An 8,702-nucleotide genomic window follows, 5' to 3' on the forward strand; every position below is an offset into this window, starting at 1 on the left:
TAATAACAATAAAGTATTGTAAATTAACATTTTAAATAAACTATTTCTTTTTACATATAAGAGTACTAATTTCGCTTTTATCACTATAAGTCAACTAACATGGTTCTCTTCAAGATAAGAAAAAAATCATTGAAAAATATATACTTCTCACAACACCATAAATTGTTAATGAAAAATTATTAATTAATAATTGCATAGATCCTCGAAAAAGGAATATTTTTGATTAGTTTTTTTATCTTAAAAAAAAATACGAGTGCTCAATTTAACTGATTAAATTAAAATTTCTGTTCCAGTAATAATGAAAAAAAAATCTTATTCATTAGAATCTTTTTATTAACAATTGCATGGTGCCTCAAAAAATGAATTTAATTAAATAGTTTTATTTAGATCTGAAGGTTGTTTTCAAATGAAATTCCCGTAATTTAATTTTCAATTTTTTTTTTTTAATGTTTAAATGAAATAATTATCTATTTGGTGGAATTTTTTCCTAATTTTCCTCTGCGTCAAAATCCAGATAATTAGTGTCAAAGTTGACAACTTTAACACGCAAGCATAGGGAGTATAGGTACGTTTGCGCTTGTACTTTTAAAACTCTTAATTTAAATTTTGATTTTTTTCTACAGATTTGTACACTTTACAAATACGAAATCAATGAAAAAAAAATTATTCATTTCCTCAGTGCCGTTTAAAAGATATTGGCCAATTACTTTTTAAATTTACGGGTTTCAGCTGGCTGAATTACATTGAAAATTTGGGGTACGTTCCAATCCTGCCGTTCGTTTTTATTTTTCTAGCTCTATCCTTCTCTCTATCTCTTCTGGCTCAATCTTCCATCTCTTCTTCTATCCTTCTCTTACAAGAAATGTACGGTTTTGGAACTTCCCCCTGAATGTTTATTGCTAGAGTAGTATTAGTGTCTGTAAATATAAGCCGGCAACACTCACACTACTTATGACGCATCAGTAAAGTAAAAAGATTTTAGGCATGAGGGGGCGCTATAATTTTTTTATTTAACATACGTTTGTAAGTACCCTTGTGAACCCAAAACGTCGCCCGGTCATGCGATTTAAAAACAACCTTAAATAGAATCTCGTGGGTTTTTTTTTCCGATAAATTATTCTCATGATAGTCTGCTCCAAACTTTAAATCCACAATACTTAGTTAAAATTACTCGAGTCCTAATTCTGATTTCATTGATATAAATTAGCCCACGTGATTTTCTTTAAGATAAGAGAAAAAGGTATTCAATAATATTAATTTTTCGAGGTGCCATGCAATTATTGATACAAAATTTTTATTGAATATTTTTTTTAATGTACATTAAAATATTAATATATTCTATATATCTTTAGTTATTGAATTTATATGCATTCATATATATGTGAATTGTTTAATAGTTACTGAAATGGAGGTTATGTTATGTGTATGAGCTTAGGCTGCTCAACGAATACAGTTGAACAGCACCTTTGAATTAAAAGAGCAACTGGACCGATATTGGTGCTCCTCAAATATCATTGAGCAGCGCTCAATGAAATGTGCTCCATGAATCCAATGGAACAGTGCCTAGAATCCAAAGGCGCAGTTTTTGCAGTGTATAGTTTATGCAGCACAGTTCCTTCCTTAGATACACAATTAGAATCTTAGAAATTACAAAGCTCCGAATCAAGCAGGCAAGTCCAAATTTTGTTTGCAAGTCCTGAACGGTCCGATTTGTCAAATGTCCTGATTTTTGAGACTTGTCTTCACAATTTTAAAAATTTTTTTTCATTATAATTTTTTAAGAAATATAATATAGAATTTATCATTTACGCAACATCATAGCTTTTAAACAACATACAAATAATTGAAATGAAAATGGCGTGCAGAATATGAACCACGTCCTATAGAGTATAGAGGGCCTGATGCAAAATGTTCTAGAGCGAAGGCATCCCCTTTCTCTTTTTATTTTGAAATTTTGTTGCTTGCCACTTAATTTCTTTTAGCTAAATTAATTTTCTTAAATTGAATAGTAAGCCACATCTTTCCTTAGCCATTTTTCCTACAGCTTATAATTTGTTAAATAAATAAAAGCTATATTAACAAATGCTAAAGAAAGGATGTAGCTTGCCAGTTAATTTTTTAGCTAAATTGATTCTTCAAAATTAATTGGTGCATTTTTCTATAGCTTAATTTCCTGGTAGAAATAATTTATCCGATTTTTCCGATTTCTCCGAATTTCTACGCAATAACAATTGAGACTACCGGAGATATTAATCCGAATTTATTCGATTTTCTCCGGATTTTCTTGAAAAAAATCTTTATTTATTTTTCCTATGTAAACTCTTATTTCTGGTTCTTTTATTGATTTTTCTATTTTTTTGTTGGTTTTTAAGCGAAAATTCCGGAAAAAATCCGGAGATGTTATGAAAATAGTTGGAGATTACTCTGTAAATATCTCTGGAAGTCTCAATTACGTCGAAACCAGAGAGATTTTTTCCACCAGGGTTGTTTAAATAGATAAAAGGTTTTGACAATTAATTGTAAGCAACATCTATTTCTAGCCATTTTTCCTATAGCTTTCAATTGTTTGAATAAATAAAAAGCTATATTGTCAAGTTGCTAAGAAAAGAATGTAGCTCGCTAATTATTTTTTAGCCAAATTATTCTTTCAAAATTAATTGGTAAGCAACTTCCTTCCTTAGCCATTTTTCTCATAGCTTTCAGTTTGTTTAAATAATTATTAATTTAACAACTTAAAAGCTATAACAAAAGCCTAACGAAAGGATTTCTGCTTACCACCATTTTTGATGAATTAATTTAGACAAAGAAATTAACTACTGTAAAAAATTTTTCTATCGTTTGTGTAATTTTGATGAATAGTTATTGAATAATTAAAAGAAAACAAGTGAATAAATAACATATAATCAAAATAAATGAATTGTTATGATTATCTACTTGAAACATAAATTTATAGGTGGAGGGGGTAAAATTTTGGAGTGGGAGGAAAATGTCCTGATTTGGCTTTTTCGAGATATGGTAACCCTAATTTAGACCTCTTTTGAAAAGTTTTCAAGAAATTCACAAAAGCTAACGAATCAAGACACGCAAGTGCAGACCAAACTTTTGCAAGCACAAGTAACCGACGATTTTTTTATTTCAGATCGTGGGAATATTAGCGTCTAGCGAGTGTTATAACACTCAAAGCGCAGAAAACTCTTTCAAAGACACATTATAGATGATAGCAATCAAGACAATACAACAATCAACACATCATATGCTTTTAAACAACATACAAATAATTAAAAAAGATGAGAACAACAAGATACACAAAACAAGCTGAACCACGAAAACGATGATAATCAAAGAATGACGTGGCAGAACTAGCACAAATGAATGTCAGCTTAAGAGAACAGAAGAGGATCCTCCAGGACATTTACATTAGAATGTTCTCTTGTTGTTTCTGATTTCTCATGTTTCCTTTTTTGTTGACTCTTTGAATGTTTTCTTTGCTGTATCTCATTTGGCTTTAATTTTACATATATATATCCATTTTTCTTTATAGTTAGTTATTTACTCTATGAGGCAGTTTTTGTTCACTATCCTATTAATATCTTATAATATTTACTGTTTCTATCTTATTTCTAGTTGTTAGTATTGTTATGTCGGGATACGCTCGCCAACATAAACAAATTATTAATTAAACTGATTGTGTCCAAGATATATTGATTCCACCAATGTATCAGGATATAAACGCTGATACTACTATATTCAATTTAACTCGTTAACGCACAGTCATGCACTTAGAATTAACTTGTTGTCAGTTCGTTTTGATCCAGTCTTTTTCAGGTAAAGCTCGGACATTTATAAGACGGTAAGGTAGCAAATAAATAAATTCACCAATGCATGTATCTTAATATATATGAATATTGTGACCGATTTTCTGACCTATATCAGCCAGGGTTTACAATGAGGATTTCTCACCATCCTCTTCTAATTCACCGATGAGAGCTATCAGATATCTTGAAAACCAAAAACCGCGAGGGCTACGAGAACAAAACGTGAACCTAACTCAGTCTAAAAAAGATAGACAGGCGTGGTCTGCTTGATCGGATAATGAATTACAAAACAAAACCTTAAAACCCAGGTAGGAATTCTCGGGCTTGACGACTGTGTCAGGCTTGTGCAAGGCCTGTGTATCAAGCCTTGGTAGCCAAGGCTTGTCTCAGGCCTGGGCCCGTTGATTTTACCCGGCTTTACACGAGCCTTGGTAACTCAGTCTTGTGTCAAGCCTGTATTTTTTGTTTTTACCCGGTCTCACACGAGCCTCGGTAGCACAGGCTTGCTACAAGCTTGTCTCCGTTGATTTCACCCGGTCTCACACAGGCCTTGGTAACTCAGTCTTGTGTCAGGCCTGTATTTTTTTATTTTACCCTCCCTCACACGAGCCTCGGTACCTCAGCCTTGTGTCAAGCCTGTATTTTTTTATTTTACCCGGCCTCACACGAGCCTTGAAACACAGCCTTGTGTCAAGCTGGTGCCCATCGTTTCACCAAGCTTGACACGAGACTTGACTTGTGCATATATTTAATAAAAAAAAAAAAATAGTAATTAGTTGTATAAATGTTATATAAATTTTAAAGAGAAGTTATCAGGGTTTGACTATTGTGTCAGGCTTTTGCGAGGACTGTGTACTGACGGTCAATTTTACAACTATATAATAGGTGACTTGACAATGACCGAAAAATAATGACATTACTTACGACAACCTTACCAACTGACTGTTATTTTTTAATACCTATAGAATATTTTCTCTGATTTTTTTCCAATTTGATTTATGACGGATCTTTTTATTTTTTTTTTGGACAATGACAGAAAAAAAAATGACATTTCTTATGACGACATTACCGACTGACGGTTATTTTTATATACCTATAGGATATTTTCTCTGATTTTTTTCCATTCGAATTATGGCTGTTTTATTTTTTGTTTTTTGAAATGATCAAATTTATGACGAAAAATTTTCTGACGATCACTGATGGTCATGTACATAAACTGGAGATGTAAAAAAAAAATTTTGTGACCGTGAGATTTCTGACAAGACTATGACAGTTTATTTTCCAACTGTCAACTGTACAACTATATAAGTGACTTAACCACTGAAAAATAATGACATTATTTACGACGACCTTACTGGCTGTCTTTTATTTTTAAGTACCTCTATTTTCGAATACCTAGGAATATGTTCCCTGCTTTTTTTTCAATTTAATTTATAACGGATGTTTTTTTATTTGACAATGACCGAAAAAAAAGACATTACTTACGACAACAATACCGACTGACTGTTATTCTTAAATACCTATAGAATATTTTCTCTATTAGTCTATTTTCAATGACCAAAAAAAAGATGACATTACTTACGACGACATTACCGACTAATTATTATTTTCGAATACTTATTGTATTGCACCACGTATCCAAATATACAACGATGATTTCACAAGGGTTGTAAGGCCTTGAGTTTGCCCCTGCCCCTAATAAAATATCGACTGGTGCAGGCTTATGAAAATTAGGATCTGCTAATTTTATTGTTGTAGGAATATTAATTCCATTCGCTTCTTCTCGGTGTGTTGGTTGTTTCTCGTCATCTCTACTCTGCTCTTTTCGTCCCATATCTCGGTTGTTGTATCTGCTTTTCCGCTTTCTTTCTGTTCTGTTATGACTCGGAAGGCGTTGATTCTCTGTCTCAACTCGTTTTCCAGTTCTACTCTGCATGTTCTTTGTGCTTCTTCTCTGTTTTTCTTTGTGTTTCGTACTAGAATGCCTCTGAGCGACATAATTCCAGTTATTTGGTTGTCTATTGTTGGCTCGTAGCTCTCTTCTATCTTCATCTCGTACTTCACTGAATCTTCTTCGTAGCTTATATCTCTTATCTGGACTAGCTTCATCTGTTGTTAGTAGGAAAAAGTATATATAAAAAGAAAAATTGATTGGTATTTATATATATATGTATTTTTTTTTTTTTTTGTGTAATTATGTGTATGTATGTGTGTGTGTGTGTTTTTTTTTTTTTTTAAATTTTCCGAAAAGTAAAATTAAATATTGCTTCTAGTAAGAGTTATCTCCTTTGATGTTCCTTCCTGGACGAGTTTCAGTGAAAAACGTCAAAGTGTATTTATTTATTCGATAGTATATGTAGGATGGGAAGGGTTTGTCGTCAGTGGGAATGTCGGTCGTGTTATTTTTGTTTAACCAAGATAGCCTCCTCTTGGTGTTGTGTTTGTTGCGTTTTGGTTTTCAACGTGTCCAAGTCTGTGTATGTGGCTGTATTCTGGATGTGGTGGTACGGTTGGGTAGATTTGGGGTTGTAGTTCTACTGTCTCTTCATCTTCGTTTTCTTCTAATTCTTTTAGTGTCTGTTCTGTATGTCTTCTGTGTTCTTTTTGCTCGTGTATGAGCATTGTGGCCATGCTGTCCCATAGCGCTGCTATCATGTGTATCGACCATCCATAAATTTTTTTTAGTGCATATCCATGTAAAATTGTGTCTGCTACCATTTTGATAACTTGTATTATCCCTATTATTCCGGCGCTGATGTTTCCGAATAATGTGAATTGCGACCATTTTCTCATCCAGAAGTTGTCTACCAATTCGTTCAATTCATCTTTTCCAAATATATTTAAGAATGTTCTCTCGTGACTTGCTGTGTTTCGCTCTGCTGCTTTTGCTGCCATATCATCTAGGATTACTGCTTTCTCAATTGGGAACATTATTCTTTCTCTCATTTTATTTAAATCTTCTTTCGTGTATATTCCTGTCTCTGCTAAGTCATGTGGTCCAATATAACTCCATGTTTCTTTTACCATTGGTCTCAGATTCTGTGGTGGGTATGATAGTGTTGGCTTTGACGCCATTTTGTACCATGCGTTGTTATACTAAAACATTTGTGGCAATGGCGAGTTACATGGACCTCGTTCTGCTTCTTTTACTAATGTATATGTTCTAGGTGTTAAGAAATATGATAAATTGCGCTTCCATACTGGGAGATTGATTGTAATTGATTGTTGATCGTAGTTAAGACAGTGGTGAGTCGAGTGTTGATTTATTTCACAAGCACTTACACTGGCTCTACGCTTTGTTTTTATTGAATATAGATAAAAATATTTAAAATTAAAATTTATTGTATGTAGGTAAGTCTTCGTTTGGTTGTAATGGTTTGCTTGATGGTAATCTAGCTAATCTTCAGCCATTGTTACACAGCCAAGACTATCTCTTGAAACTACCGTGATCGTAGCCTTTTAGATTGTCTCAGAGCCAGAAATGGTAGAGGGGCGCGGTCCACCATATTGGTTCCAAAACGTCACTCGGGCACCATTATTAAATTCTATAAGGTTTTTAGTATTGGCCGGGTGCGTAATAACCTCACCCCGAATTCCAATAGCAGCGTTGTTGTCGTTATTAATGATAGGTGCTTCGTGAACAATTTCGACATCATGATCCGTTTCATGGTCACCAGGAACATTATTAGCACCAGCTTCAACATTTAATTGATTTTCAACGTTAGCATTGTTGTTGTTATCAATGATAGGTGCTTCTTGAATGATATCTTGATCACCATCATCTGGTCCACGATCACCAGCATCACCTTGAAGAACATTGTTAGCACCATTGTTAATATCAATAAAAGGTCTTTGACGTATGACAGCAGCAATGTAATTTGGATCATGAATATCATTAGCAGCAACCCTTTCTCTATTTGGAACCACATCGTTTTGAATTCCACGTCTTGCTGGATTTTCTCGTGGACGACGAACATTAAAATTTTCTTGTTGTAATAATTCATCAACATCAATGTAAATAATTTCATCTCTGTTCATCAGACGTGGTCCATAAATTTCATCAACAATGCGATATCCAATAGGATTTGGATCATGGAACACCAAAATATTTCGAATGTACATATTTAATTGAAAGCTGAAAGAGCGTAAAGCTTCAAGTCAAGAAATATCATGTCTTTGAACAGATTCATAAATTCGATGAATCGTTGGCAAATGCATGTTTGATGCCATTAATAGTGACCATTCTGAAGGTGGACGAAATCTGTCTACGTCAATATATCCAAGAACGCAATCGGTTGCTTTAATAATAATTTTCAAATGATCCATTAAAGTAATATTTTCGATTCTTTGAAAACTATTATAATATAGTCTTGATAAATTTCGTTGAACGCCTATGAAATTATTCCCAACACCGTTTACATCAACACTCAACCCTGCTCCAACAGACTGAATCCATACTGAATGGACAAAGATAAGAAGTGGCCAAAAGATAACACGATCATCGTAAGCCATCCGTTCAACAATTTCATAAAAATGTCTGTTCATTTCCACTGGTGGTAAAAATGCCAGAGAAACTAATTTTGAAATGATAATAATATTTTCATCATCTTCATCAATTTTGGCTTCAATAAACTTGTCACATATTGTCTAAAAAAAATTTTTAACAATTATTAATTTTATGTGAACACGAGCTACAAAATCAAACTAAAATCAAATTTTACCTTTGTATATGAGTAAAATGTTCCTCTGACTTCAGCAAAGTTTCTTCTGAATGCTTCTTGCATTTCTGTATTCCATGTTGTATTTACAACAATAGCCTGCTCAAACAAATCCTCAACTTTTGCTGCAACACTCATATATGCATCAAGTGATTTGTTCGAAATGAAA

Source organism: Aphidius gifuensis, linkage group LG4 (genome assembly GCF_014905175.1).
Source record: "Aphidius gifuensis isolate YNYX2018 linkage group LG4, ASM1490517v1, whole genome shotgun sequence".
NCBI classification, from domain to species: Eukaryota; Metazoa; Arthropoda; class Insecta; order Hymenoptera; family Braconidae; genus Aphidius; species Aphidius gifuensis.